Genomic DNA, 14015 nt, shown 5'->3' on the forward strand with positions numbered 1-14015 from the left:
CTTATCTCTAGTTATCTCACAGGATGATTTATGAGTGAAGAGTATGAGCAAAACCCACTTTGAGATCCCTTCCCTGTTTGTAGTTGGTCTGAGGAACGTGAGAGGACTACGTGTTCTTGGGCATCTACAACTAGCCAGTAATGTCTAAGGATGTCTCAGGGGGAGTCTCAACAGGTTTACCTAAACTTTTTGGGGGAAATTCTTAGCTCACATTCATTGCCATCTCTTCACCTTAGACAGAGCTAGGCCAATTTACAAGGTCTTCCTCTCCCTTCCCCCACATAGCTTATGCAGTGACCTGTGACTAATAAACTTTAAGGGACTTCTCTTGATAGCCATGAAACAGTAGTCAGGTATGAGCAAAAGCATGGAGAAGTGACAAGAGTAAAACTATTTGGAAGGATGTTACTGCAGAAGTTGCTGAGACAAATTTGAACATCTATATTATTGCTACCAGATAGTATTTGAATCTGGTGGCATTGGCAAGAAGGTGGCAGAGAGAGTTTTTCCTATAAAGAGCTCACAAACTATTCACCTCTTTTCACTAAAACTAAGCTTTAGTTTCCAGACTCTGCAGAAACTTAATAAAATGCAAAAGCAGCAGTGGTGACTTCCTATGCTGAATTGCAAATTTTGAGTTAGAGTAGATTCTACAGGCTTCACGATGCTACTTTTGAAGGCACTAAAAATAAATCAATAAATAGTAGTCTTACATAGATTTCTCCATGTAAAATGTTCATACAATCCTTCAGTAGCAGGCTATTTCATGTGTCATATGTAAATTCTCCTAGCCTGCTGTTTACCACCTGGTAGTGTATTCAGGATTCTAAAACTATATTCCTCATGGTTTATTGCTATGTGTTTGTTTCAGGGGAGAGCAAGGGTGACATCCAGTGGTGTATTTAGCATTCTGTACAGATGGACTATGCCTTCAGTGAAATGAGATCTCACTGAGACCTCAGAGACATAAGACATTACCTCTTAAAGATTAGGTAAAATTGAGAGTGCATGGTTTTCCCCATGGGCCCCAGATTGCATCTTTTAATAAATAATTTACATTTCTTGATACACTTTAGTATAGAATTAGGAAGCAAAGAATGATAGTAAAAAATAGGCCAAAGGATATTCTGTAAACTGGCTTTTGCTCACATGAAATAAGTAAATAATGAAATAATAATAAAAACTTCCTCATCAAGTTCAGCAGCTTCCCTAGGGTGGATATTCAAGCCAGAAATGTCACTAATGGTGTTATCTGTGGATGTGCCATTTATATTTGTAAGGCTTTCCCACTCTAGCTTTGCAACAGGAAAATAGTGAGAAAAACTCACTATTTTTTTTCCTCTTCATTTTTTTCTGCTGATTTCAAGTATTTAAATATCAAGGTAGGTATTAGGTAGAAGTATGAAGATGGCAATATTATTTCAGCTTAAATCACTTAAACTACATTGTCTGAACAATATATTTTAGAAGGCTGCTGTCTCAGTCATTCCACAGAGCTGCTAGAATTTGGGGCACTTTACTGGCCAGAGTTATGCAGTCAATATAGTTTTGAAACTCATGGCAGCATGTATTCAACATTTAAGTTCGGGAACAGAAGTAAGCATAATATTTCTCTTGATCCATTGCCTTCTAGCCCTGTGTATGTCTCAGGGATAGCCTGCAGCATCCCTTAGGCTGTTCAGGCATAGATTACAGCACAGACAAATGCCATACATGTGGCATCTTGAATGCTCTACAGGGCATGTATGTCACATTGGCTTTGAGAATGTGTTCACTGTAGGTCTCAGTGATCCACAGAAGACAGACTAAATATCATACAGTGGAGGCAGGTTCCTCAGCACTAACTTTTAAAAATCAGACCCAGGCATAAAATTTTGGGGTTATATGAAAGCCTGTCTTTTATTGAAATATAATGTAATCCTGTCCAAACATTACAACTTCCTTATGTGTTTTTGCTACCTTCTTTTTAAGCAAAAAAAAAAAAAAAATCAACGGTACATTTATTCACTAATCATCTGGACTGAATTAGCTGTATCAAAATGTCTTTTCTGGTCATATGATATCAAGATACAACTTCTGATGTCAAGGTTAACAAAATTGAATTTTAATAAGGTCTATAAAACCAAACCTCCAATAAAAGAAGTGATTATGCATGCACCTTCAGGACTCATCTCTGTATGATATAAAAGTGTTATGATCCAGATTAATAAAATTACTTCCGTGTCCACACAAGACCTGATTTAGGCAGGTAGGAACCTGATAAAGTGGGGAGGGCTCAGAGAATGAAGTAACATTTTTTATTAAACCAGCTGATGCTGTTAGAAGTAGATGAGCCTCTGAATTCATGACTTCAGACTGAACTCAGTGTAACGATTGAGGCACTCTATAAACAGAAGGAGAAAACCCCTTGAGCTGAGTGGGGACCTGCCTGCACTATACATGTTCAGTTGTATTATTTGACCTTCTTCTCTCTGAGAAGGTATTACGTGGAGCTGACAGGAGGTGCCAGTTTCAAGCTGATGAGTTCCAGCACTGACCTTGATCTCTGCCTGTCATGCAAAGACAAAGTGGAGGAAGGAGTACACCTCCTCCTTTTGCACGGTGATTTTCTTGTTAGTTCTCCTGTCCAGCAGGAAGGAGACCTGGGCCATGCTCCTCTTTGGTACCTGTAGAGACCTGAAGGTCCATCTCAAAGGTCCCAGGTGGGTAGTCCAGCAAAAATGATACTCTGAGTTACAATAGCAAACAAGACTCCTGCCTCTGCTCTCACAAGTGTCTGAGTATTTCACATTTAGTGTTCAACAGACCTTGTGCAGGAGCCAAGCCACCCCCACCCTTGTCCCCAGGCCACAGACGCATGCTTTCTCTGCCCTAATAATTACTTAATTATTGACGCATGAAAAAGTTTCAACAGATGGTCTGGAGCTGAATAAATTCTATTCCTGCGGGCCAAGGATTCAACAAAATTTGGACTCCACACCCCAGTGAGCCCTCTCGCAGCTGAGTCTGTGGAGCTGGCAATAAGCCCTGAGCCTTTTACTGGATTATGTACTTTGTGTTTTCTGTAAGTGCCAACGAAGACCATAGATAAAGGGGCACAGGGGCCTGGGCAGCAGCACAACAAGTATTTTAAGGACATAAGTTTTAGAACTACATATGACTGAGGCAGTTGAGAGGTATCTGTGTCCTTTATTGATCTAAGTGGAAACAGCTAAGGAGTGAGTATATTTGTAGCTTAAATCCAATTGGTAATATTTAGGATAACTCCTTTTTACCAGTTAATAGGTAAGAGTTGTAACGTATCAAATCCTGTTATTTTTTTTTTTTCCCCCACATTCCCCCTTTGTCCTTTGCACAATTTTTCCCCTAGTCATTCACAGTCTTGCTGCTCCTTTCCCAAGTCCTATATTCTGCATTGGGGAATGATGCTTTTCACTAACCTAATTTTTCATTTTTCTTTTCTTTTTTTTTTTTTTAACATTAGTATCTGAACAAATCAGGATGTCATTTGATGGATTTTAAAAGGAGAGGCCATTATGATCTGCTGCTTTGAGCAGTTGTATAAATCTGCCAAGGAACCTCACCCAGTCCTTTCCACAAAGAAATGCACAGGCCAGAGATGAGTATATTATGTAGCACAGATGAGAATACCTCAGGTATTGAGGTATTGACTGGACAAACAAGGTTGTGAGAGGGCAGCCCAAGCTGCCAGAATAATACCGTGTGGCAGATCAAACAGCAACATTTATTTTAGGACTGGCTTAAATACCACAGATGTCCAAAAGAAATGAAATTTGTCTTATATGAAATGATAGCAACCATATCAAGAAAGATTAAGGGTCCACTATACATTTTAAATATATTTTAATTGTGCTGTGATTTGGGAAAGACAAGAGAGAAGGGTTTGATACAACTTCTTGTTGGAAAAACCCTTCAGCATATACAAGATATAAATGAATGCGAGTCAGTATTGTCTGGAAGGTACTGCGTAACAGCTACCAAATGAATTTATATAATAAATCCAGGAGAAAGGCAGCTTATTTTTAGCTAAGCGTGTACAGCAAACAAGCCTAGAAATTGAGACTGAAACATGACAATATAGCTGAGAGATACAATAACTAAAAACAAACAAATACATAGTCAGTAATGACAAAAAAATCAGGATTGACTACTCAGAGAAGGAAACCTTGATGTGTTCAAAGTAGAGTTAGAAGAAAATAATTCATTTAAATGAGCTTTGTATGCTGCACTTGTATTTTTACAGATAATTAAAGAAACACTTAGAGTGACCATACCACCTTGATATTTTCACCTCAAGTAGGATTGCTTTATGGTTTTTCTCCAAACCACTTTATTTCTGACTCCTAACATATGCTTTCACCACCCAGTCAGGGAAGAAAGTGTGGGATAGTGTGAAACTTGTCAAAAGTTCTGCGATTGGGCTGACCCAGGACAATTGTATTTTGTGGCAAGTTAGGAAGATGTAGCATGTGATTTTTCCCACTGATAAGTTGAAAAGAAAACCTTTCAGTCTATGGCATGAAAATGCAGTGTTAAAGTGTCCCCTCCACCTCTGTAGCAGGTGTGTACCTGGATCTCCCAGAATACCCTGCTAAAGCCCTTCCCCAAGCTGAAATACACAGGTAAGATGTTTGGATCCGTCAAAGACACTTCTGCAGATGTCACTTCCACGAGGAGTGAGGAGTTTCACATCCAGCAGAGGACAAGCACTTTGCTGCAGCGGGCAGGAGGAACAATTCTAGGTTCTTTATTCAACTCGTGCTTCTTTACAAGCTTTTTCCTGGTAGATGTTCCTCAACATTTCACTGCTTAACATTATTTGAAGTGAAATGTTTGGGGCAGGTCTATGGGCTGAAGCAAAGACAGCTATCAGCACGTGCTTTGTCATATGTCAGAAGGTGGAACCAGAGTCAAGGCTGTGCCACCTCCTCCCTGGTCATCACCAGTCCATCTCTGGGTTCCTGCAGACACCCACTGGTGACAAGGCCATTGAGCACAGCATGGCAGGAGGGACTGCACAAAGCAAACACATTGCACTGACAGGTTCATCTTTCAAAAAATTTCTTCCACAGGAGGAAATTAAAAGAAAGAAAGCTTCCAGGGCCTGTTATCAGTTAAAAGAATTGTGTTAATAAGAATCCCAGTTTTAGTTGTTGTTTCCGTTCAAAGGACACTTTCCAAATAACCCTAATCTAATGAAAGATAAACCATGCTTGTACAAAATAAAACATAAGAGACACTTCGGACTCAATAAACCCTCTAACAATAACAACAGCAAAAAGTTGACAGAGGAACTTAAGAGTAATTGAAAGTTTTCCAAAGGAAGAAAACAAATCCAGTAAGGTCAGCCTGAAGTATTTAAAGTCTAAAGCAATCATCTGAAATGTGCTTTTCATACTGTAGATTTCACTGGCACATCTTTCCACATCCTGCTTAGAGCTACCTGCATAAGTAATGAGTGCATTAATTAGCTAGAGATAAATGCGCAGTGATATATATATATATTAATTTTATGTAAATTGTCTATAGCATAGAGCTTGACTCTTGTGCCTTTGATCTGCTGATAATCTCCAAGTGTGTAGATTTCAGCAGGCCAAATAATTTTTATCTCTGCTGAGAGTACTTTTGGCAAGTTTTCCATCAGTAGGAAATAAGCTGGAAAATTCTGGTGAAACTTCAAAGCAACAGCTTAAGGTGATCTTTCATTTCATGAATTTCAGACTGTCTCTTCTGTTTAACAACATACTGAATTCTTTCTCCCTAATACACTTTTAAAAATTGCATAGATGAATTTATAAAAATCATATATGAGATATATGAGAGATCCTGTTACTTTGCAATACAGGGTATTTTTCAAATTATAGAGATACTAAGAGAAGTATTAAAGCCTTGAGTGCTGTCTCTTACTAGTGCATTCATTTGCACAAAAAAATGGACTTTAAATCCTTTTACACATGAGTTCTATCTGCTGGGGTTGGAGGTGCCTTATTCATTTGTTTGACTGATTTCTGCTTTAATTTTTCTCCCAATTTTGTTATAAATATCCATTCTTTTCCATCCCACGTTCTATGATAGCAAATTTATGAGTTCTTGTAATGCCCTCAGTTATGTCTCACATGTATACATGAAATCAGGGACAACATGAAACCTGCTTAACTTCTACTAGGAAGGGGGGTAATCTAGCTAAAAATCCAGAGGGCAATCTCTTCCAGGGCTTAAATTACGAGATAAAGAAAGACACAAATGGATATAATTAGAGGGAGAATTAAAAGAAGTCTCAATAGTACTCTCTTCAAAAATATCATAAGTCGTCTGGGCTCAGAGGTCAGTGATGTGCAGAGAGCATTTAACTGTGCCTGCACTTGGCAACTGATCCAGTTATTAATTGTCCAGTCATTAACTGGGGCTATGCAAACAGTTTAAGAAGCCAAGCAAGGTCAGGATATATTTGACCTCTTGAATATTATTTGCAATTGCATTTTTCTAAATTTTAGTGTAATCACTATTCTTAAAACAGTCTGCTTCCTTCTTAAAAGTGTCACTTCACAGCAAAAATGCTATCGAAATTCACTGAAAAGAAAAAAAAACCCACAAGATTTACATGATTATTGTTCCAATTCTTGGCTAAACACCCACAGAGTAACATAACAGGGTTTGAACTAATTGGTCACCACAGTGTATCTATCCCAAGAGAAAGCAGAAACCAAAAAAAGCTTTAAAAGTGACCAGTTACACAAAGAAATTGTATCAATATGAATCGTTTCAATGTTTGTTCACTTGATGATGGTTATCTTGAAGGAAAAACAAGGGAAATGCAGTTCTGGGAGACCATTTATTTTTTCAGAGTGCTGGAACATGGGATGTATTGACCTGGAACAGCAGCAAGAACAGAAAACAAGGCCAATGACAGTGCCTCTGGCAGCAGTTAAAAGCTGATGTTTCGGGGAAGGGGGAGGCCAGGAGCCAGCACAAAGTAAGCTTGCCAGAGCCATAGCACAACTGGTGAGAGGGACAGATTTGGGCTTCATCTCAGATGCTACCTTGCTGTACAGCTGCTTCTGCCATATGGTACAGCACGATTTTTCTAACCCATATTTAGTTGTGTGCCCTGCTTCTGCCGAGAGCCATCTGCAGACCGAGGAAGGATTTGCCCAGAGATCAGACTACCTTTTGCTCAGTTCATAAAAGGCTGTATCAAAGCAATGAGGAAGTAAGGAGAGGGGCAAGACAGGTTAACTATTCTCTGGTTAAAAGAAGCATTGGCAAGGAAGAAAGAAAGGGAGGAGACAAGTCAAACCCCCAAGGCAGAATCTGTTTCTGCCCGCCAAGTGAAGAATAGAGCAGGTATCCCACTACATCTGTAGGTATCTTGTGTAAAAGAAAAAATTTTCCACTCAAAACAGGAATAGGTCCAGATGTTATTCCTCAGGGCTAAAGGACCATTACAGATGGCTCTTTTCAACTGGCAGCAGCACCAAGGACGCAAAGGACCCCAGATACCACTGGATGGAGAAAAGGGCCTGGAATGTGACCTCAAACATGTTCCTGGGGATAATCAGTAACCTAGTCTCATTAACTTGGGTAAAAACTGACACTAAGGACAGGTTAGTCAGCACTTGGACATGAGTCATGGTTGGAAAAGGATAAGTCCCCATCTTTACATTGTTTCACTACCACGATTGTACTGTAAATGCTATTGAACTCATTCCTAGTCCAGAAAGCAGTGCACATTGCCACACTCTCACAAACTCGGAGAATAAGACACTGCCCAGATCAGCTGATGTAGCCAGATCTGTTGGCTGTGTATCAGGGACGGGGACTGAATGAGGATGTCTGGATTTCCTTCAAAGAACTGCTTCTCAGAAGTGGTTCAGATGTAGCCCAGACCAGAGGAAATTAGCTTCTATTTCTAGTACCAAAATTAATGCTCCCAAAAGATCAACTTCTTCTTTTGATAAATGCTTATCAGTAATGCTTCCACCATTTGAGATTGCACAAAGGTAGGGACTACCAGCAAGAAAATGCTGAAAATTAGTCCGGTGTGACCATGAGCAAACTCAAGTACTAATCTCCTCCTAAACCTGTGCTAACAACTGCAAAAAACCCACACTGTATTCCCTTTCTTCTTCCAAGGCCTAGGATATGGTAAGTAATAAGGTCACATGGCAAGTTGCAGTGGTTCAGGTCTAGGAAGGACTAGGAGACACTGTCTTATCAGTTAACCAGGGACTCCATTACAATATATACAACTAATGCTGTAATTAAGGATAGGTAAGGTTTACTCACCTCTTATTGCTCAACCAGGAACACCAAATAGGTGACTTTGTCCTTAGATGACTGAAACAAGGCATTTTTGCCTGTGAACATAGTTGCTATGCCTCCATGGCAAAAATAAAACAATCACGGAGTGTCACATTAGTTTAAAAATTTTATGACACAGTAATGTTTCTCTGAACTTGAAATCCTTTTAGAAGTGGCTTGGAGAAAAAACAAAAGCAGCTTCCAGAGTGCTTCATTGGCACATTAAGTTATGCATTCTAAGTCCTGGAGGTGAAACGTTTTTAGCATTTATGGGAGTTCTGGGCTTCCAGTCCTCATGCTGAGACAGTTACTAATACATGACAGAAAGCATCTGTGATCTAATGCTTGCAGGGTTCAAGCCCCAAAGCATCCAGAAAGCCTGTGCATAATCCTTCACTCACATGGCAGATTGACTGCACCACGCATAAGTCAATGTGATGTATACACTCTGATATGACAGGTCCAAAATATAATGTACTCTATAAATGATTTGATCTTAATTAGAAGAACAAGGGTCTTTTACATGACAATTTTCTTTTAGAAAAAGGCATAGGGCATTAAGAGATATTAATGTCAGCATCAGTCCTCATAAAACAGGGACAATATCTATTCTAAGGCTTTTGGGTATAAAGTACACGTTAAAAATGGGATTATGCTACTCTGAAAGGGAAAATGATTGCTACTCTAATTTCCCACTAAACCAGACTGGGGTATCATTATGAACACAGCAGTTCTTTATAGAAAGAGTAACAGCCCAGTATTCTGTTGGAAAATACCTGGTCCATTTCTTTGATGTCCAGGCTACTGTTAGTCTCTCTATGAGTGCACAGGTAAGTACATCCATGCAGGACCAGGGCCAAGCAGCTGACCTGAAGACAGGCCATAACAGACCTTTCTGAATCACAGCCTTCGTCACATGAATGTTTCTACCCCACACTGGTTTTTTTCCTGGTGGACTGGATCAAAGCTGTCTAGCTGGCAAGAGATTTCATTCATTTCAGTCAGCAGGGAAGTATGTCTGGTTTAAACCTGAATTTCAAGGAGGGCATATTTTCACAACCTTGGTTTTCCTGAGTAATATGATTACTTGTTTTCACCTGATGTGGCATTGGTGCCTGCTATCTAGCAGCTTCTCCCTGTTTGTGCAGTTTCAGCAATTAAGATGTCAGGCTGATAAGCAGGGATATTATGTAAGTGGTGTCTATGGGAATTCTGAGTGGACGAAAATAAACGGAAAGAAAAAAGGTGTTATGATAGTACCTGGCAAAACTATGCATCTTACAAGCAGAAAAGCACATCTCTCTTTGCCAGCTTGTCTCAGAATACTGCATGGGAGAACAGGCTGTGCTCTCCAATGTTTTGCCTAAGGAAAGCTCTGGGAAGGTCTGCAGCACAGCTTGTAAAGTGGCTTGTCACACTCCTGCAACGAGAATGCATCCCTGTGGTGCCTCTTGCCTTTCTCAGTCAGCTGCTTGCTTTGAGTGGAGGGGGGGGGGGGGGCTTTCTTCTGGAGGAGCTCTGTGTTAGGGAGCTGTGACTGCAAGTCTGAACCACTGAAAGAGTTGTCTTGCTTGTCTCCCTGCAGTCACAGTATGGAAACATTTATGTGAGACCCCATGATCTGGAGAATGGCCTTCCCAGGGACCGTCTTTCCTTGCATTTCAGGAGTGCTGACTGATTTTCCAAATGTAGGTAACTCAGATGGCATGAAATGGAGGTGGAGGGTGTGGAAACTCATACACAGTCTTCCTTGAAAAGAAACAGCTAATGCGCACAGCCATCCCATGCACAGTTAAGTACATTTCACACACTGAAACACCAGTGGAGGGGGATGGGGTTGCAATCCCCTTAGCTCACCTAGAAAATCTGTGCCTGTTCTCACATGCTGGAAACACACGACCTGAAACAGAAGACAGTACATCTGCAAATGGATCAGAATAGCAATTTCCTTTACTGGCTACATTAAAAATTGTGGAGAACAGACATTCATATCCCAGTATCTGTTGAGGATTCATGAGTGAATTGCGGTCAATTTAATCATGTTTGCGCTTAAATTCTCTAATGCGTAGTCTTTTAAACTCAGTTGATATGGAAGAAGCCCTTGATTAGACCCTATGCCTCCACAAAAACACATTACATTTTTTATTTTCATCAATGCATTTATTTCACCTCAATGCACAAGCAGAGTTTTTGGGTTGGAGATTGATAGAAACTGCACTAAAAACATTTTAAAAATAACTGATACACTTAAAAAACCTACTGGAATTAAAATAGGAAAAACTTATAACTGGCGTGCTCAGACTGGAAATTGGGGTGCTGCTACCCATGTGTTCAGTATGGCCTCTGTGTCAGCCAGAGGCCATGACATTTGCTGAGAGAAACACACATCAATTCCAAACACCACATTAGATCATTTTAATGCCCAGAGTTATAAATTGCAAAGGGCTGCAACTTGTCCTAGCGACAATCCACACATCCAGTGCCGTTTGGGTATTTTAGTCTTGCAACCGCCTTTTTTCTCCAAATGGGTTGCTCAGTAGTAATGATTATTCAGAGAAAAGTGGCAGACAAGGTCAGGTAGCAGCAGAATGAAAAGTGAAAACTTGAAAGATACTAGATGAATATTTATGCAGAGCAATCTTCACTCTCAAATTACGGAGCATAATGGGATCAGCAAAGCTAACAAAATTCACGCTGTGTGCACTTCCTCTGTGAGAACTTAAGTTTAATCTGCACATAAGACTGACAACCCGTGAACACAGAGAAAACATTCAATGGCATGTAAAAACTTCACTGAAATAATGTTTCTGACTATATCAGTGTTCTGGCAATGACAGAATAAACAACAATTTTTTTCGGACAGATTTTAAATCCACAGGCCACTTTTTTGAAATGGCATCCAAACATTGTTGCAGCAGACTTTGTTCTTTTGTTTTGCTGCCGATTTGGTATGGCAACTGAAAAGCATCCATGAGGATCCAGTAATGAGTAAAAGGATTTCAGAACAGCCGGGCACTGAACTGGTGACAACAAGAAGCAACCAAGCACTGTTTCGCCCTCATATTGAAAGATTTGTCAAGGAATACTTTTCATTGCAAAAATGAATGGCAGTCAGCTGAATTTGGAGAAGCTGTCTTATTTTGAAAGATTTTTTTCTCAAGTATCTTGGTGCACATGGGCAGTGAAATCCATTCCTGTGCTATAAGGTCAGCACAAGAGCTGCAGATCAGTTTACTCCTTTGGGGGGCTGCAGATTTAGTGCACAGAGAAGTCTGCATTTCATCCACTCTGTATTTTTTGTGAGCAGGTCACAACAAAGACCTGAGAGCTATTACAATCCATCACTATGCACAAACCCCAAAACAGTTGATCATTTGGGGCTAAATACTAGTATATTTAGAGAGATAGATAAACCTTTTATGTTTATACAAGGATCTTTAAAAACTTTATTAGTAAGACCAGTTTTTTCCTCCACATTTCTAGAGTATACTGACATTATCACTGTTTTAAGTCTTGATTTAAAAGTTAAAAGAACAGTTTTCCTTACTGTCCTTTAATATTTTCTTTTCTGAACTAGGGGCCCTGCTTTGTCCCTCTTCTGAATGCTTCAGGACACGTCCAACCTTTCTGAATTCAGGGATATATAAAAAAGCTCTATTGAATCCAGAGCTCTCTAAGAAACTGCAAAAGAATGCAGCTCCTGCTACCTGAAATATCTGAATATTCAATGTATTACCTGTTTATGTCTGATCTTTTTGCTCCTGAACTTACACATCTATCATTATCCAAACGTATCAGAAGCACATCAGTTACAGACACAGCCAGCTGCCTTACGTGTGAATTTAATTAAATGAGAATATGCAAAATAATATTTTAAAGATGCAGAATTTAGCCCATGCTGGCAATCCGATCTTTCCCTTCCGATGCCAATTCGCTCAAGAGGCCAAGCAGTGCCTGCAGGTCGGGGCCAGCGATCCTCACCGGGCACACCGGGCGCTGTGCACGGGGGCCGTCCTTCTCCACACTTCAAGGCCGGGGAAAGCAAAGCTGGGAGGACAAGGGATGGAGCGCTCTGCAGAGCCATTCTCGGTTGCAACAGTCATCGCAATTAATTCATTTATATATTTATTAACATAATACTTTTCATTCGACATTTTCTTTAGTAGAAAGCACTGCCTGAGGCTGTGGGCTCTGGATCTGTTTTCCGTCTGTCCTCTAGCGGGAAGGCGCACGGCAGCCCGGGTGTGACGCTGCCCTCCCGCTCCCTTCTCGCTCGGGCTCCCGGTACCGCCGCGGCCGATCCGGGCCGCCGGCCCGGCCCTAAGCCCCGGGCGCGCCCCCGAGCGCGCGTGCCCGCGAGCGCGCGTCTCCGCGCGCGCAGCTGCCACCGAGCGCGTCTGTTTGTGCGTGCTAAAAATAGACGGGAGAGCCTGACAACTGCGTTCTGATTGGCTGCCGCTGAGGAGCCGGCAGCCAATGGGGGCGCGGGGAGCGACAGGGCTCGTGGCGCGGCGGGACTCGGGGAGGATGCGAGCGGGAGGTGTGCGGGGGCCAGCGGGGGGGGTGTTGGACATGCCGCCCTCGCCCCGTCCGCCAGCGCAGCCGTCCGCCAGCGCAGCCGTCCGCCCTCCTTCCCTCCTGGCACCAGTAGCCGCGGGCCGCCGTCGCCCTCCGCCTCCCGCCGGCCTGTGGGGGACGCTGCCCTCCCGCGCCGCCGCCGCGGCTGCCGCCCCCCCTCCACGCCGGCAGGGGGCGGCCGTGGCCGTGTCGGAGCGTTCCCTTCCACGGGGTGTCTTGTTGTAAACAAAGGCAGTTCCCTGGAAAGTTGAGCTCTTTAGGTCAATGCGTCACCAGTCTGTTTCCATGTATTTCGTACATCCTGAAGACATTTCGTGCGCTTCCGTGTACTAGGTAGTACCTGCAGTGGCAGAGAAATAAATCAGGGAAGGAACATGTAGCTGAAAGAACAAAAATGAAGTAAAAATGGTTTTTTTCCATGGAATTACCAAGGAATACTGTTAAACCAGTTGCAACGAAAGATTAGCAGAATGCCCTCATATCTATACAATGAATGCATCAATCTGTAGCATAAATTAATCGAATCAGTAATTTCACTGGAAAGAAGCTCAGCATTATCTATAAATACGGTTATACAAAGACATATATTAAAAATAAAATTTGCTAATAAAATTGCTAGTGCTTTATAGTCCCAAAAAGTGCACTGGAGGAACTTGGAAGGCAGAAGCAGGAGCTGATTATAAGGGTACTGTGTCCTAATTTATTCAAGCACTGAATAACACCTCTGAAACTGTCAAAGTGTGTCACAGTCTTGAGCAGTGGTTTGACTTTTATATCTCTTTTCCCAGAACCTCTTTTTCATGGGTGCCACACAGACTGAGCATCACAAAGGTGTGAGTCCAAGTGTAGCAAAGGTAAAAACAGTAAAGAAGGGAAATGAAAGAAGAATTTCTCCCAAATAAATTTGTATCTTTTGAGTTTATCTGAGCTTGTGCCTTAACTCACGGTGATAGAAGGAAGCAAGCAGTTCTGTGTTCTGGTCCACTTTAAGTTAAATGCTTTGAAACTTCTAAAAATCATTATTTTCTCTTGCTGTTACATTATGCACAGATAGCCTTCAGCACCTGAGCATTATCTCGTCCATATGAGCTGTTGGTGTCAACTTGTAATTTACA

This window comes from Chiroxiphia lanceolata, chromosome 5, assembly GCF_009829145.1.
Source record: "Chiroxiphia lanceolata isolate bChiLan1 chromosome 5, bChiLan1.pri, whole genome shotgun sequence".
NCBI lineage: Eukaryota > Metazoa > Chordata > Aves > Passeriformes > Pipridae > Chiroxiphia > Chiroxiphia lanceolata.